Genomic DNA, 18,267 nt, shown 5'->3' on the forward strand with positions numbered 1-18,267 from the left:
ACTTTGCTTGCCATTATATTCGAAAAGCAAAACTCATCAAAGGTGCTTGATTACCTCAGCATTCCAAAAGAGAAAACAGTAAAAAAAGTCCCACCCTAATTACCATAATACCCTTTCTCCCAGTACATTCCCATTTCTCACCCCTTAATTTTCTTTTTTACATATCTATTCCATCATAGTCAACTTGCATACGTGTCCTCTGTCTATGTAGATGGCTTCTAATTACCCTAATAATTTAGAAAGTACTTAGGAGTTAGAAGTGTTGGAATGTGAACAATTTAACATTATTGAATCCCTTAGGATTTCTCTTCCTTGCTTATCTTTTTATACTTCTTTTGATTCTTGTATTTGAAAGTCAGTTTTCTCTTCAGTTGTGGTCTTTCCACCAGGAATGCTTGAAAGTCTCCTATTTTATTAAGTTTCCTTTTTTGTTCCCCGAAGGATTATGTGATTTTTGGTTGCAATCCTAGCTCTTTTGCCCTCTAGAATATCATATTACAAGTCCTCTGATACTTTAATATAGAAGCTGCTAAATCTTGTGTTATACTGACTGTGGATTTATGAAATTTGTGTTATTTATTTCTGATTGCTTGAAATACTTTTTTCTTAACCTGGGAGCTCTAGAAATTGTCTATAATATTCCTGGAAATTTTCATTTTGGGATCTTTTTCAAGAGGTGATCAGTGGATTTTTTCAATTTCTATTTTACCCTCTGGTTCCAGGTTATCAGGGCAATTTTCCTTGATGATTTCTTCAAAAATAATATTTAGGCTCTTTTTCAAACATGGCTTTCAGGTTATCCAATAATTCTTAAATTCTCCTCAATCTATTTCCAAGTCAGTTGTTTTTCCAATGAGATATTTAACACATTCTTCCATTTTTCATTTTTGGATTTTGTTAAACCTAATGCACTGTTGGTGGAGTTGTGAACTGATCCAGTCATTCTGGAGAGCAATTTGGAAATATCCCCAAAGGGCTATAAAAATGTGCATACCCTTTGATCCAGCAATACCACTTCTAGGGCTGTATCCTAAAGAGATCACATGAGGGGGAAAGGTGCCAAAATATTTATAGCGGCTCTTTTTGTGGTAGCAAAGAATTAGAAATCAAGGGAATGTCCATCAATTGGGGAATGGCTAAACAAGTTGTGGTATATGAATGTAATGAAATACTATTGTGCTATAAGAAATGGGCCAGATACAGACTTCATAACAACCTGGAAAAACCTACATGATATTATGCTCAGTGAGTGGAGCAGAACCAGGAGAAGATTGTACACAACCACAGATATATTAATTCTGCAATGACTAACCTTGATAGACTTGGCTCTTCTCAGCAATACAAAGTTCAAAGACAACTCCAAAGGACTCATGATGGAGAGAGCTATCTACATCCAGAGAAAGAACTATGGAGTCTGAATGCAGATTGAGGCAAACTATTTGCTCTCCTTTTTTTCTTTTTTTTTTCTATTTTTTATTTTTGGTTTTGTTTCTTATTTCTCATGATTCATTCCATTGGTCATAATTCTTCTTTACAACTTGACTATTGTGTAAATAAGTTTAATGTGAAGTTATATGTAGAAGATATGTTGGATTCCATGCTGTCTTGGGGAGGAGCGGGGAGAGGGTGAAGAAAATCTCAAACTGAAGATCATGTGGAACTGAGTCTTGTAAACTAAAAATAAAAAAAAACCTTAATTAAAAAAAAAACAGAAAGGAAACAAACAAACAAAAAAGAAATATCTTGGCATGGAACCAAGATGGCAGAGTAAAAGCAGGGACTCACCAGAGCTCTCCCCTAAATTCCTCCAAATACCTGTAAAATTGACTCTGTACAAATTCTAGAGCAACAGAACCCACAAAAGACAGAGTGAAACAAATTTCCAGTCCAAGACAACCTGGAAGGTTAACAGGAAAGTTCTGTTGCATCAGGCTGAGAGAAGAGTACAGTCCAGGACAGGCCATGCCAGCACAGACAGGGCACCAGAAAACCCCTAGCAGGCCTCAGAGGACTGAATCACTGGCAGCTGTGGCAGTTTCAAGATGTCTAAACCCACAAATGCCAAAGACAACTTAGAAGGTCAGTAGGAAAGGTCTTTCAGACCTAGGTTCGAGAGCAGCACAGTCCAGCCCCAGCCCCGGCATAGCACTGGCCCCAACAAACAAGGAGCAGGCCTTTGGAGTGACTGAATCAGCAGCTGCGGTGGCAGCAGCAGCAGTGGCTATTTCTAGAGCTCTCAGCCCACAGAAGGTAAGGCTATTGAAAAACTGGTTGGAAAGAGATTACAGTAGTCTCTCTGCTGGCCTTGAGACAGGATTTTGTTGCTTCGGCCATACTTGGATCTGGGTCACACTCCTGGGTGTCAGTCAACATAAATTGTCAACAGGTGACATAGCAGAGCCTGTGGCAGCAGTGGAGAGGGAACCCTCATCATGATTTCAAAAAAAATTGTAGTCACTCATAGACCACAGCACAGGCCAGGAGAATAGTGAACATGTCTGCTTAGATCATAACTCCTTGGAAGAATTGAAAACCACGTATTTCTGAAAACAGCTACACAAAACCCCTACAGCTTATGACAGTACACCCTCCATGATGGAAGCTGAGCCCCACCTTAACAAAGAGTTAAAAAGTTAAGTAATATGCTAGGGAAATGAGCGAACAATGGAAAAAACCCTCAATATAGAATCTTGCTTTGGAAGATCAAAATCTACACTCAGAAGAAGGCAACAAAGTCAAAGCTCCTACATCCAAAGCCTCTAAGAAAATTATTAATTGGTCACAGGCTACAGAAGAGCTCAGAAAGGATTTTGAAAATCAATAAGAGAAGCAGAGGAAAAACTAGGAAGAGAAATGAGAGTGATGCAAGAAAATCATGAAAAATGAGTCAGCAGCTTGTTAAAGGAGACCCCCAAATACTGAAGAAAATAACACTTAAAAATAGACTAACCCAAATGGCAAAAGAGGACTAAAAAGTGAATGAAGAGAACAATGCCTTAAAAAGTAGCATGGCCAAATGAGAAAGGAGGTCCAAAAGACCCCTGAAGGAAGTAATTCCTTAAAAGTTATATTGGAGTGAATAGAAGCTAATGACTCTATGAGAAATCAAGAAATTATAAAGCAAAGCCAAAAGAATGAAAAAATAGAAGGCAATGTGAAATATCTCATTGGTAAAACAACTGACCTGGAAAATGGATCCAGGAGAGATAATTTCAAAATTATTGGACTACCTGAGGGCCATGGTCAAAAAAAGAGCCTACACATCATCTTTCAAGAAATTATCAAGGAAAACTGCCCTAATATTGTGGAACCAGAGGGTAAAATAGAAATTGAAAGAATCTACCAATCACTTCCCGAAAGAGATCCCAAAATGAAAACTCCCAGGAATATTGTAGCCAAATTCCAGGTCAATTTAAGGCAAAAGAGAAAATATTGCAAGCAGCCAGAAATAAACAATTCAAGGACTGTGGAACCACAATCAGGATAACACAATACTTAGCAGCTTCTACAAGAAGGGATCAGAGGACTTGGAATATGATATTTCTGAGGCCAAAGGAACTAGGATTAAAACCAAGAATCACCTTCCCAGCAAAACTGAGTGTAATATATGAGGGAGAAAAATTGATATTCAATGATGTAGAGGAATTTAATGCATTCTTGAGAAAAGATCAGAGCTAAATAGAAAAAATTACTTTCAAATACAAGATTCAAGAGAAGAAGGAAAAGGTAAACATGAAAGAGAAATCATAAGAGACTTATTAAAGTTTAACTATTTATATTCCCATATGGAAAGATGATATTTGCAACTCATGAGACCTTTCTCATTATTAGAGGAGTTGGAGGGAATATATATATATATATATATATATATATATATATATATATATATATATGAATATGAATATGAAGGTATGATATCTAAAAAATTAGATTAAGCTATGAGAGAGGAATGTACTGGGAGAAGGAGAAAGGGGTAAATTATTTCACATAAAAGAGGCAAGAAAAAGCTTTAACAGTGGAGGGGAAGAGGTGGGATATGAAAGGCAATGAGTGTACCTCACTCTCAATGAAATTGGCTTAAGGAGGGAATATAACATGTGCACTCAGTTGGGTATGGAAACCTATTTTACCTTATAGGAAAGAAGCGGGTAAGAGGGAGTGATAGATGGGATGGCAGATTGGGGGAGGGGGCAATCAGAAGCAAATACTTTTGAGGAGGTGCAGGATGAAAGGAGAGAATAGAAGAAATGGGGGCTGGGATAGGATGAAAGGAAACACAGTCTTTCACAAGACTATTATGGAAGTGTTTTGCATGACTACATATGTATAACTGTATCAGTAATTAAGGTGGGACTTTCTTTTACTTTTTTGTCTTTGAGCCCTTATTTAATCAAGTGCCCTTGGTGAGTCTGGTCTTTGTTTCTTTGACTAGATCAGGAGTCTGATGACTTGCTTGCCTCAAGGGAAAGCCTAGTTTACATGGGTTTGAGTTACATGTTTGTGGTACCAGAAGCTTTTAGGCCACATGAGTTTGAGTCGCATGTTGTGACACCCTTTGACCCTGAACAGGATATATGAACCCAGAGGTTAGCATTTTTCCTCCGGACTCTCACTCACTGGAAGAGTGGCATGTGACTCTGGGTGAGTCATTGTAACTCCCCCCCCCCCCCCGGCTTTGCTAACCCAGATATTGGTTTGTATTTAGTCTGTTTATAATGTATGTTTGTAATTTGTTTGATTTTGCTCTGAGTTTCAGGTTGCTGACTTTTCCTCCTGAACTAAGTGAATGATATTAATATGTTGGATTAAAGTGAGATTGTTAACCCCTTTCAGTTACTTTCCTTAGTAAAGCAGATCAAAGAACCTGTGCTGGCAGCTTTTGTTGCTGGTCTTTTTGGCTCTTACACCTTACAACAGCTGCTAGCCAAATTGTTGCTACAATGAGCTATGTGGAATTGCTTGCTTTCTCAATGATGGTGGGTGGGGAGGGAGGAAGGGTGAGAATTTGGAACTGAAAGTTTTAAAAATGAATGTTAAAACTTGTTTTTATATACAACTGGGACATAAGATATATGGGCAATCGGGTATAGAAATCTATCTTACACTACAGGAAAATACAAGGGGAGGGTTTGATAGAGGGGGAGGTCAGAATGGGGGAAGGGATAATCAGAAGTAAAACAATTTTGAGGAGGGACTGGGTGAAAGAAAAGAGAGAATAGAATAAATGGGGTGGGGGAATAGGATAGAGGGAAATACATTTAGCAACAGTAAGTGAAAAAAATTTTGAAGCAAGTTTCTCTGATAAAGGCCTCATTTCTCTAACATATAGAGAACTGTGTCAAATTTATAAAAATAAGAGTGATTCCCCAATTGATAAGTGATCAAAAGATATAATCAGTTTTCAGATGATGTAATTAAAGCTATCTATAGTCATATGAAAAAATATTCTAACTCACTATTGATTGGAGAAATGCAAGTTAAAACAATTCTGAGGTACTACCTTGTACCTCTTAGATTAGATAACAGGACAGAAAAGGTAAATGACAAATGTTGGAAGAGATGTGGGAAAAATAAGACATTAATGCATTGTTGTTGGATTTGTGAATTGATTAAACCATTCTATAGATCAATTTGGAACTATGCCCGAAAGGCTTTAAAACCATTCGTATTCTTTGACAGAGAAATACCACGACTAGGTCTGTATCCCAAAAGAGAGAAAAAAGAAAGAGCCAAAGGACCTATATGTACAAAAATATTTATAACAGCTCTTTTCTGGGGATAAAGAATTGTAAACTAAGAGGATGCACATCAATTGGGGAATGACTGAATAATTTGTGGTATGTAATTGTGATGGAAATATTGTACTATAAGAAATGATGAGCAAGATGTTCTCAGAAAAACCTAGAAAGATTTGCTTGAGTTGATGCAAAGTGAAATGTAATGGACACAAAGTAACAGCAATATTGTAAGATGATCAGCTGTGAATGACTTAGATATTCTCAGCAATGCAACAATCCATGACAACTCTGAAGGACTTAGGATGAAAATTTCTATCCAACCCAAGAGAAAGAACTGATGGTGTCTGAATACAGATTGAAGCAATTTTTTCATTTTCTTTATTTTTCTTGAGTTTTTTTAGTCTATGTTTTCTTTCACAACATGACTATTATGGAAGTGGAAATTGAATGAACCACACTGTCTCCATCTTGTGAGTCAATCTTGGAACTAACTTACTACCTATTCGATTATGGGTCCAGTCCAACTTCTGTCTTATGAGAAAACTTTATTCAATTGTGGGAACTGGGAGAAAATCTTGTTGCACTGAACTTAACCCTGTGTGTCTGGAAAATTGGATCCTCTCTACGTGCTGTTTAGAGACCCTTAACAAAGGACCAAGGTTATGCTGACCAGAAACTCTGATTCAGATTCATGCAAGGAATTTTCACATAATTGTACATCTCACACATACCCCGCACCCCCCAAACAACCCACTGGCTCCATACTGATTAGTTGGTCATTGGTTCCATATTAAAGATATTTAGGGATAGATACACCTCCTTTTCTGAATTCTGGAAATTGCACCTGTTCACTCCTCCCTTCAATCTGATGGCCTCTAGCCATTAGACCACTCGCACAGCTGCCATATTTGTGGGTGTGGACTCTTGGATCATCTGAAGAAAGTTCCCACTCCTGAGTGCATGGCATAATGCTTTAGAGACATCAAGGTTCATCTAGTAGAGACCCAGAAGAAGCTGACATCCAGAAGAGACATCTATCCCAAGATTCTGGATGAAGACTGAGTATAATCTCCTACTTTTTTTCTTTTCCCTTTTGTTATGTGTCCAACCACCAAAGCCTTCAATTAAGCATCTTTTGGCATTTTCTTCCTCTACAATCTTGGCTTCCTCTTTTTTTCTCCCTGTACGGACAATGTCTAGGCAAGATCTATTGCTCTATCTGCTTACATTCTTTGCCCTACTGAGAGTTTTACAACAATAACTAGCACACAATTCCCTGATAGGTCCCCTCAAGGAACTAACCTCCTGGTATAAAAATGTCATTCTTCGTCTATCCTACATCATTGCTAAGAAGGGAAGAACCTAACAAGTTGTTGGATTTGCCACCGTATGTCGCAAACTCACCAACCTAAGCCCTCAGCTGTCTCTCAACTCAAATCTTGTCCTGGACAATCCAATCTCTATATCTCAGTCCCGTTTCTGCTGAGTCCCATGGTGACTTCTAGAACTCTGTCCCCATCTCTCAATTCATCCTTGGCACACCTCTCCCCAAATTACTACTGCTGAGTCCCTTCTTAGTATTATTATCTCTAGAAAGACCTCTTCTGCTGACACTCTCCTTTCAGCACTAGCAGCTCAGGGCTTCAACCTTGCTGAAGACAGTGTGACCAAGGAGAGTTTCCTTATAGCTGCAGCCACCACTAAAATGTCCCTTGTCAAAGCTACCTACAAGTTTTCCATCTCTAGATGGACATTCCATAACTACTCTCTTCCAACTTCCCACTTCTCTGCTCTCCTAGCAGCTGCCTTTGACTTAGCACTTATGACTGTCCCCCCTCTCCATCATGTCTTCCTCTGCAATTTCCCTTATGCCATCTGGGTTTAAACCTGTCTCTCCTTTTTGGACCAGAGTAGGAAGGGTTCTTTTAGATACCTTTCCATTGACCAAAATGGGGAGATGTCAGGACCCCTACCCAAAACCACTCCTCTTTTCAGTCCTCCTTTCTTCTTATTAGGAGACGCTTTGTTTCCCAGAGCAAAGGCCCGGAAAACAAGTTGTTCCCTGTACTTAGCATAACAACAGTCCTTTATATTCACCCTCTGAATGAACTCTGCTGCAGCCAAATCAAAGAACTGATGGTCTTTGAGCTCAAGTAGGCACCAACAGGCCCAGCCATGAAGTCTTGCTATGAATGAACTTTTTGTCAGTAGACAACCTTGCCTCGCTGTTGCTGTTGTATACTTCACCACTGTTGCTACCCCCCACTGCCTGATTATTCATCTAGCTACAACTATATATATCAAGGCTTAGCCTCACTGCCTTGGGTCTCCTGTGTTTTAGAGGAGGCCCCAACACATGTGTCTAATTTCCTTTCTCCAATGGAATAAAGATAGCTGTTTGTCTATAATCTCTGTGGCTCCTTGCTAATTTATTTTCAGGGTTAACAGGAGCAAGAGGAAAAAGTTGGGGAGAAGATGGAGTGGAATGAAGATTGCATCAGAACTGCATTCAGAGAGATTCAGGTTAGAATCACAGAAATTCATAACTGAAGAGGACAAGGAAAAGACTCTCTTGTTATCCATGGGTATTAGATATCAAATGAGCAGATACAACTGAGCTCCTTCAGTAGCTAAGTGGCACAGCAGATAGAGTGCTTGACCAAGAATCAGGAAGACCTTGGTTCAAGTCTAGCATCAGACACTTACTAGCTCTGTGACCCTGGGCAAGTCACTTAACCCTATTTCCTTCAGTTTCCTCATTTGTGAAATGAGCTAGAGAAGGAATGTCAAACCACTCCAATATCTTTGCCAAGAAAACAACAAAAATGGCCATGAAGAGTTGGACACAATGGTGGCCTGGTTCTGCCAGACCTTCTCAGTGATGAAGGCCTCCAGTGTTTTCAATTCCTTGAATGTTTGCTGCTGAGGCCCTGGCAGGTGCTTCATCATTCTAGAGAACATTTCAGATAGCTGGGGGAGTGCACAAGACAACTCATGTGATACAGGACACTGGAGTGGGTGCCTGAGAAATATGAGGAGGATGGAGTGGGTTATCAGAATGAAAGGTGACACTTTAACATTAGGGATGGAGCTCACAATGGAGAATAGGTGTAAGGAGGTGCCACAGAATCAGACTGGGAATAAGTCAGTCAGGATGAGAGATGAACATCTGACTGGGAGTTGGGCAACAAGACAAGGCATAGGGTCAGATAAGGGATGAGCAGGACATGGTGGAAGATAGAGATAAGAATGGGAAAAGGAGGTCAGACTGAGGAAGAGGGTGAGGATGGGCATGAGGTAAGATTGAGAATAGTGGGGCCAAGTTGAGGAATAAGGGATATGAGGTAAAGGACAGAAATGAAAGCTGAGGTTTGAGGGATGAAGGTGAGTAGCAACCCAGTGGAATGGGAAAGAAGGTCTTGGGGCTCACATGTCCCATGGATGTGGCTGTGAACTGGAAGCTCCCCAGCATCATTTGCAACAGAGACAGGAATTGTTTGTCCTCGTATTCATAGCTATCACCAAAGACAAGGGAGCAGATGACTTTGGAGACTACACAACTCAGGATGAAGGTGGGGGTGAATGGGGACTCCTGTAGCCCAGCCAGGTCAACGTAGACACAGAGATAAGGAAGCAAAGTGGTAGAGTGATAAAGAAAGAGGATGAACGCAGAGAGATGGAGAGAGAAAAAGAAGAAGCAGGAGAAAGAAAGGAACAAACTCCAAGAGATGCATGGAGATAATATTGGATAGAGATCATATAAAAGGGGAGGTGACAGCAGAGTAGGAAAGAGAATAAAGATACACAGAAAGTGGGTTGAGGCAGAGACAGGGAGAGAAAGAGATAATGACTCGGTCTCTGACTCTCACAGCCTCCTCCAAAGGACAGCCAATATCCCCACCACCAAAATAATTAAGGGATCTTAGAGGCCATCAAGGCCACAAAGCTAGAAGCAATCAGTGGCAGGATTTGAACCCCAATTTTCTGAATTCCAAGGTCTGCACTCTATCCACTATTCCATGATGCCCTTGCCGTAGCTTAGGACCCAAGCAATATTATGTTCATTTTACAGGGAGGGAACCTTAGCCCCAGAGAGGGGAGGTGACTTGCTCAGGTAACAAATAGTAGAGCTGGGATGCATGCCTAGGTATCCTGATTCTAAGGACAGTTCCCTTTCCATGCCTCCAGGCTGCTTCCCCTTACCTGGCATGTTAGCTGGAAGGGACCTTTGTGGCTACCTAGTCCGTGTAGTGAAAAGACCTTCTTTTTACAGGAAAACTCTGACCAACGTCACCTATTCAGTGAATGAGAACATAGAGCATCAGAGGCAAAATGGATTATGTACTCCATCTGCTCTAATTTTATAGAGAAGAAGAAAGTGAAGTTCAATGTGAGGAAGGGACTTGGCCAAGGTCACACAGTGAGTGAAGGGCAAAACTAAAATTCTAATCTGGGTCTCCTGATCAGGGAGAGGGCCAATCTCTGAACCCAGACAAAAAGAGTCATAGAACCATTGATTCTGATGTGGAAGGGAAGCTGGAGGTCACCATCTATTTCATTCTTCTCATTTTAAGGAAAAGGAAACAAAGGCCCAGAGAAGTAAGGTCACCTGTTCAAAATCACAAAGCAAGTAAGTGGAGGAGTGCAAATCAAGCTCAGGTCCTCTGACTCCAAATTCAAGACTTTTTTCCACACCAAGATTTAGAAATCAGCTCCTGTCACTTGTCCTTCATTTACAAAGAAGAGCGTTGAGATCATGGGATGATGTCTTGACTTGCACGTGAACTGGTACTAAAAGAGGCAGAGTTGTGCAAAGTTATCAGCCACATTCTCTCTAGTGGTATCATTGAAATTCAGTTTCAAGACAAGAGTCAGGATGACTGGCAATGGCCCAGGATTCAGTGAAAGACCCTGGTGACTTCGATGCCTTAACAAGCTCTAAGGGCCCCATGGTGCCTGCTTCAGTTGCCTTCATGGCTGTTAGTGCAATTTGTTCTCATCCCTCCACTCCAACAGGAGGAAGTCTTTGTATGCTTGGAATAGACATCTCCCTAACTCACCAATGGGTTTGAGACCCATACCCTCAACCTGGTTTATTGTCTCTGCCAAGAAAATTTCTCCAGGCTGTGGCTGCTTTACATGCTATAGTTTTTTGGAGTCACAGGTAAGAGTTGGGTGTCAGGTGGACACCAAAGGTAAATGGGCACCCCTGAATAGGGCTCTGCAAGCTCTCACACCAAAGGTGCTAATCCTCCTGGAACACCCCAAACACCCTTAGACATTAGGTAGTGTTAAATGTAAGGGAGAAGTAAGTCACAAGACACAGAGGACAGTACCAATTTGGTAGAAGACAGTATAGATGAGGTTGACTTTGTTCAAGGTCCTGAAATATTCTTAGGCCACACTCACCTTTTGTCCCTTGACAGGCCTCAATGAGAAAGCCAGCTTCTTCTTGAATGTGCTCTTCAATGCCCCTGTTGCTCATGCCAAAGTCCCTGAGGGTGGTGATGGAGAATTGTTGGAGCTGCCAGGCCCACTCCCCATTACTAAAGACTACACCTGGGCAGGGATAAGAAAGAGGAAAGGGGTAAGAAAGAGGGCTTAGGCAGGCCTGGAAAGAAACATGAAGTGGGTATCTGGGGAGAGCCAAGGAGGGAGAGAGAAACAAGAAGAGGTAGGGACAAAGGGAGAAACAAAGAAAGATGGAGAGAGAAAAGAGGTAGAAAGACAGGGAGAAACAGAGAGATGGAAAGAGACAGCTAGGGAGAGAGGAAGGGGTGGAGAGAAAGGAGTCATTGGATGGCAGGCAGAGATGGAGAGAAAGGGAAGGTGGTAAAAGAAAGAGAAACATAGATAGAGAGGTGGATATAGGGAGACTGAGAGGAAGAGAAACAAGGGAAAGGGGAGGTAGGAAGTGATAAAGAGATACAGGGAAAGACTGAACAGATAGGGAGAAGGGGAAAGAAAGAAAGGGGGAGGGAAAGAAAGGTGTTGGGAAAAGGAAGGCAATCAGAGAAAGACAGATGCAGATATGGAGAGACAAGGAGAGAGAGGGAGAAATCGTGAAACAAGGACAAAGGGAAAGATGGGAGATATGGAGAGAGTCAGAGGGAGAATCAGAGAAGCAGGTAAAGATGGGGAGTTAGAAAAAGAAACCAAGAGATAGATGGAAAGACTGGGGAAACAAGAATACAAGGAAATAAAGAGAAATGGAGAGATAGAGGGAGATGGTGATACAAAGGGAGACAGGAGAGAAATGAGAGACAGAAAGATGCAGAGACAAAGAGAACTAGAGGAAAAAGGAGAAGCAGAAAGATGAAATGAAGACAGAGGAAAATACAGAGACAAGAATATGCAAAGAAATAGGAGAGATAGTGAGAGACAAAGAAAGATGAAGAGACACAAGAGATAGCAAGAAAGGGAGAGAGATGGGGAGATAGAAAAAGAAATGGAGAAACAGAGAAAGAAAGAGACAAGCAGGCAGTTGAGAGAGGCAAGGATGGGATGAGGGAGGGGAGGGAACAGAAGATGGTCGTTCTCGGAGGAACCTTGGCCAGCAGCCTAGAGGAGGCCACATTGGCCTGGGGCCAGTTGTGGTGTGTCCTTTCCCAGACACCCACCAAACTCCTTAAACAGCCAGCTGAAGGTGGCCTGCTCCCCCCGACCAGATAACTCCTCTGCCTGGTCGACCAGTGCCTCCTTCACAGCCTCATACCCAGTTAGGACTATGACAGTCCTGGGCCCCAGGTGCACTGTGAAGACAAGACCATATTTATCCCCAATCTGGAGGGTGTGGAGAAGTCAGAATCACCAGAGTGTTGCCTCTGAGCCCCACGATTTCCTTCCTCTTTGTTCTCCCCACCCCGAGAGTAATCTCTGATCCATCATCTCTCAACAACTTTCAAAAAAATTTCTAGTTGTGAATTAGCCAACAGTAACAAAAAACAAACATTTCAGACACACAGAGGACAAAGAGTTTTGTAAACCCCTCTTGTGTTCCATTTATTTATTTTTTAAATAAAGAAAGATATAATATATATTTTTCAAATAAATTTAAATCAACAAATTACAAATATATGTGTATTTATTCATCTTTTTTGTGAGATGCTGCATGGCATGTGGGATACTGGCCTGGCAGTCAGGGTGACCTGGGTTCAAATCACTCCTAAGACACTTACTAGCTGTGTGACCCTGAGCAAATCACTTCATCTCTGCCTCAGTTTCCACATCTGTAAAATGAGGGGTTTGGACTCAATGGCCTGTCAGGTTCTTTCCAACTCCAAAAATCATGACAGAGTAACAAAATTGCTATGTTTTCCTCCTTTGTCCATTTTTTTCCTGTGACAAGGCAATAAATATATATTTAATAGATATCTACTGTGCACCAGGCACTGTGCTAAACCCTGAGGATGGAAAGAAAGCAAAGACAGTTCCTGCCCTCAAGGAGTTCACAGTCTAATTTGGAGACAATATGCAAAGAACTAGGTGGAAAGAACCTCTCCACAGGATGCAGGGGAGATGATCAACAGAGAGGAGGCTCTGACAGGAAGGGGGCCACTAGCCGAGACTCGAAGAGAGCCAGGGATGCCAGGAGGAGGATTTTAAAATGCATTTTAAAAAAGTCTTATTGATGCTTCCTTTGCATGGGGGGCAGTGTGGCTTGTCTGTTCTAAGCCCTTTACCTACACTGGGTTTCCTTAAACAATTCTGTAGAGTCACAGGAAACTACTGAACCCTGTGGCCTGGGCAGAGAGAGCACAGAGTCCCCATATTTGCCAAGAGATCTCTCTGGGCTCTCATGTCTCCACCTCCCACCCTCTTCCTTGGGTCCTCTCTCTCAGGCCCTCAGGCTGGCTCTCCAGCTCTCCTGGCCTCTTCTCCATCATTCCTCCCAATCCTCTCTTGCAGCCCAGCTCTGCCCATCCCTCCCCACAAATAAGTTCTGTCCTTTTCCTGGAGATTCTTTCCCAAAAGATCGTAAAACTTAGCCCTTAGAGCCCATCTAGCCCAATCCAGATATGTTGCAGAGAGGGAAACTGAGGACTAGAGAGAGGAAAGGACCTTCCTCAAATCTGTAGGAAGAAGCAGAGACTTTTTCTGTCTCCATCTCTCTGTCTTTCTCCATGTCTCCTTCTCTCTGACCATCCCAGAGCCTCCCTTCAGCCACCCTGGAACCTGCTTATACATGTGAGAAAGATATCTGTGTGTCTGTCTCTTTGGTACTTGTGTTTCCCTGTCTCTCTTTATGTCTCTGAGTCCTTCTCTTTGTGTCTTTTAGTATCCACATGAGTCTCTTCCTCTGTTTCTGTCTCCTCATCTCTGTGCATCATCCCCTGTCTCTGCCACCCTTGGTGTCTATCTGTTTCAATCTCTGTCTCTGTGACTTCATTGCTCTCCCTGTCTGTGTCTGTGTGAGCACCTGCCTCCTCCCCACCCAGTCTCTTTATCTCTTTGCTCCTTGTGTCTCTCTCTATGTCTCTTTCAATCTGTTTCTCTCTCTCAGTCTCTTCACATTACTCCTCTTGTCCCCAGCCCCACCAGCCTCAGTACCTTTATGAGGGAGTCATGCATCTGCTGGGTGTTGAGCTGAAGGTAGTTGCCGATGAAAGGCAGGGGGGTGGGCCCAGGGGGAAGGCTGCTGTGGACCTTCCTTTGTTTCCATAAAGAGAGTACTACCAGGGCTGAGAGGCAAAAGAATAGGGCTGCCAGTAGTAGCCCAGAGGCCACCATAATGGAAGTGCAGAGATCTCACTGTCATGTTGTCTGAGGTTTGGACAGATGCTGAGCCAGGAATGGGGTGCAGGTAGGGCTGTTCCTGACTTTTATGCTTGGGCCAGGGGGTGGAGGTTGTCATTTGGCACTGATCCTTGGTCTCTTATGCAACATACTCAGTCCTAACCCATTCCTCTCCCTGAAACCCAGAACTGGCCAAGACTGAAAGCCACAGAGGGAGAGGGATTGAGTGCAGTGGGAACTCAGAGACTTGAGGATCCCAAGAGGTAAAAGCAGAAATGGGCAAAACTTAAGGCCCAGAAATGAAGTTGTAGGTCTCAGAACACAATGGTGGAAGTTTGGGAAGAGTTTAGTAATAGGGCTTGGAGGGTAGGGCATCTCGGGGCTTGAAGAGGAAGCTGCAAGGGGTCAAATGAGGACTCTGAATAGACCTTTAACTGGCTGTGACCTTACTAAGTCCCTCCCTCTCTGAGCTATCCATTTCTTCTTTCTGTGAGGGCAGATGAGCTCTAAGAACCCCCTCAGCAGGATATTGTCTGTGCTATGTCTGTGTAGCATGGGATCCTGAACCTATTGGTACCAAGCTTTCCTTTAAACATAATGTTTGTGACAAACCAAGAACTGATCCAAATATGAGACAAGTAAATCTCTAGCTGACTTCTCTTGCATTGGAATGAAGAAGGTCACACTTAGGTATCCTGTGGCTACTTGCTGATTGGTGCCTACCAAGGAATCCTTAGACCAAAAATATGGCATCAACATTCAATAGAGATTGTTATCTTAACCGCTGGCAAGCCCTAAAAATATGCTAACATAGCCACTTAAAGACAATGATATAGAGGTCTATGCAATCATTAAGAAGGAAAATCATCGCCAGAAGGCTGAATTGGAACAAACTACTTCAGAGAATTTTGCAAGTTGAGCAGTTCTTTTGAATCATACATATTCAGAAGGATTCCTAGACCAGAGGTATTATGGTGGCACCCAGTTTCTGGATGAATTGAAAATTCTGTGTCAGAACAGGGCTCTGCAGGTCTATAGCCTGGACCCACAAAGCTGGGGGCTGTACATTGAGTCATACTCAGGTCCTCTTGTGAATTTTGCAGTGTACACAGCCCTGGTGGAACCACATGGGAGGATTATGGGTCTAGATCCACCTGATAGGCACTTTATCCACAGGTTCATGACAGATAAGAAGAAAAGTCTCTGCCACCTCCATCTTTTTTAAGTCCATGCTCTATAAGGTAAACCAAAATGTTGGCTATATTGATTATGACAAACTATAAGAAAATGCCCACCTCTTCCACCAAAAGCTGATCATTGCAAGAATCAGCTGCTGTTCCAGCAACCAGCTGATATGCCTGCATGTGGAAGATTTCAGATGATAATAGGACATGTCTTATGGCTGACATGGTCCACATTAGCGAGCTGGTAGTGGCTGGGGTAGTCCCCTCCACTTTGAACACTGCCACATGGTGACTACCATCATGCACAAAACCCTTCAAGGTTGTCAGGCTAGCATGATCTTCTACAGGAAAGGAGTATGTGGCATGGATTCTAAGATAGGCAAAGAGATGAAATATAATCTGGAGTTACTCAGTAATTCAGTTGTTTTCCAGAACTACAGGGAATGCCTCACAACCATGCCATTGCGTGAGTTGATATAGCTTTGAAGCAAGCCTTGACACATGAATTTAAGGCTTATCAGCCACAGGTGGCTGACAACTGCAAGGCTCTTTCAGCAGCTATGATGGAGCTGGGTTACCTTGAGGACATATGCAACAAGAACACGGATGGAGGAAGAGCTGAAAAGGTGCAAGAAGCTTGTTCTATTGCTTTTAAAAAGAATACCTTCCCAGCAAAGATGCATTAAGACCTAGTGGGTTGAGACTAGGAGCCCCAGGTCTGACCTTCCAAAGACTACTAGGAAAATATTTCCACAAAGTAGCCCTTATTCATGAAGGAATAGAACTGACCCTGCAGATTCAGAAAGACCTTGGCTCCCAGGCCACCTTGAAAGAATTTGAGCAGAAACTTTTGCAAAGTATCACAGTACTGGCAAGGCCATCAGAGACAAAGTGGAGAGCTTTGCAGCTGTTTTTCCTCTGACTGGAATCCCTTATTTTTAAAATGAGACTGGACTCAGTCTCTTTGAGTCTCATTAAGACTCATTGAGACTCTCAACAGTCTTCATTTCAGAAATATTTAGCCTGAAAGCTGCCCAAGTGCCAAAATCCCCCTTTTAGGAAAAGAAAAGTAGTAGAAGAATGGGAGGAGGGCTAAGGGGAGTGGAAGGTTAGGGGTTCTTTTAGGGGGGGGTCTTTCTAATGAGCTTTTCTAACATCTCTGTATTGAAATAATTACCATTTTCACTCACTAAAGACTTGGGCTTGTACCCCTCCAAAGAAGGGTGTACAAACCATAAATCTCAGTTTTAAAAATTCATTATTAATTATTTGGGGGATACTTAATTAATTAATGAATTTACTTTGAGTCTCACTTTGTCATCTGATTTTCCCATAAGATTGGCGTATCCTATAGCCATTCAGTATATATAATTTAAAAGTATTACTTAAACAATTTTACTTAACCTTCTCTGCAGAGGTCAGTTGGCAAGCTCATGACTTGTTGCAACAGCTCAGAAAACACCCATGTTCTTAGCTTGTAAAAGTGACTCAATTTCAATATCATGCTATTCAGTAGAATGCCATAAGAACTGAATCATTCCATTTCAATTGTGGGGGAAAGTGTTGTGAAGCTTCAGCTAAGTGTAAAATCATAAGCCTGACAAGTTTTGTGTCTGCTACAGCATGATGTCAAAGGAACTCAAAGTACCTTATAAATCCTGTCTTTAACCTTCAATGCTTTGGTGGCAAGTGTGACCCTTGTTTCTAGAGAGACAGATTACAGATGAGCAATCACTTGCTAAGTCATGGTGCTTGGCAATGGCAGCCTTCTATCCCAGTGTGAGGTATTGGTCTACTCCCCTACAATCAGGGTACCTGAAGCTGGTGCCTTCCCAAAGAAACTATTTTTCAAATGGCTAAGTGCAAAACAGTAATGACCATTTTTAATAAGCACAATAAAATTAATCACAGAATGTGATAAGAATTCTTGCTTTAAAAATGCAATAAAATTTGCATTTCAAAAATATCTGAATTCAAATAAATGAATTTTAACAATTAAAAATAATAAAACTCTAACTCAAACTCTCATATGTGAACCACTTATACCTTAATCTAATTGGAGAGTTAAGGGGGGGCAAGTATTACATTTTAGGATTCAGAGTTGGGATTCTCTGACCTAGGGAACCTCTAACCTCATTTTTGTTCTTTTCTTTTAAAATTGTAAAAGTATTTCTGATGATAGATTTAACCATTATCCACAAATACAAACATTTCTGACCACTTAGTTTTACAGATGAAGAAACTGAGAAGTGAAGTTCAGACAGCTAGCCAGGGGCAGAGCTGAGATGTGAAGCCAGGTCATCTGATTTTCTACCTGGGAGGGTGGCCATAGACAGCACCCACAGATTGAGTACCTGCCATATCTGCCTCCGGGCAACAGTTTGTGGGAGGAGGGAAGGAGTAGAGCTAGCAAACAGAAATAATGGAATGTGATGTTGTTTAAGAAGATGTAGGGAAGGGCAAGTTAGGCAAAAGTGAAAAACTAATTGGGATTGCAGTTATTTTTATCTGGGCTGACCTAGGTCTCAATAATGGCCATTCCTTTCCTCTTCCTCTAGGATTAGCCCTAGTTACCTTCTCTCTAAGGTCATAGCCTAGCAGAACTCAGG

The 18,267-nt window shown here is 41.8% G+C and overlaps 1 pseudogene; it reads left to right on the forward strand.

Annotated features, from left to right (window-relative positions):
* Positions 1-14,798: 14,798 nt before the first annotated feature.
* LOC118836337 lies at positions 14,799-16,600 on the forward strand (annotated as a pseudogene).
* Positions 16,601-18,267: the final 1,667 nt, after the last annotated feature.

Source organism: Trichosurus vulpecula, chromosome 2 (assembly GCF_011100635.1).
Source record: "Trichosurus vulpecula isolate mTriVul1 chromosome 2, mTriVul1.pri, whole genome shotgun sequence".
Lineage (NCBI taxonomy): Eukaryota > Metazoa > Chordata > Mammalia > Diprotodontia > Phalangeridae > Trichosurus > Trichosurus vulpecula.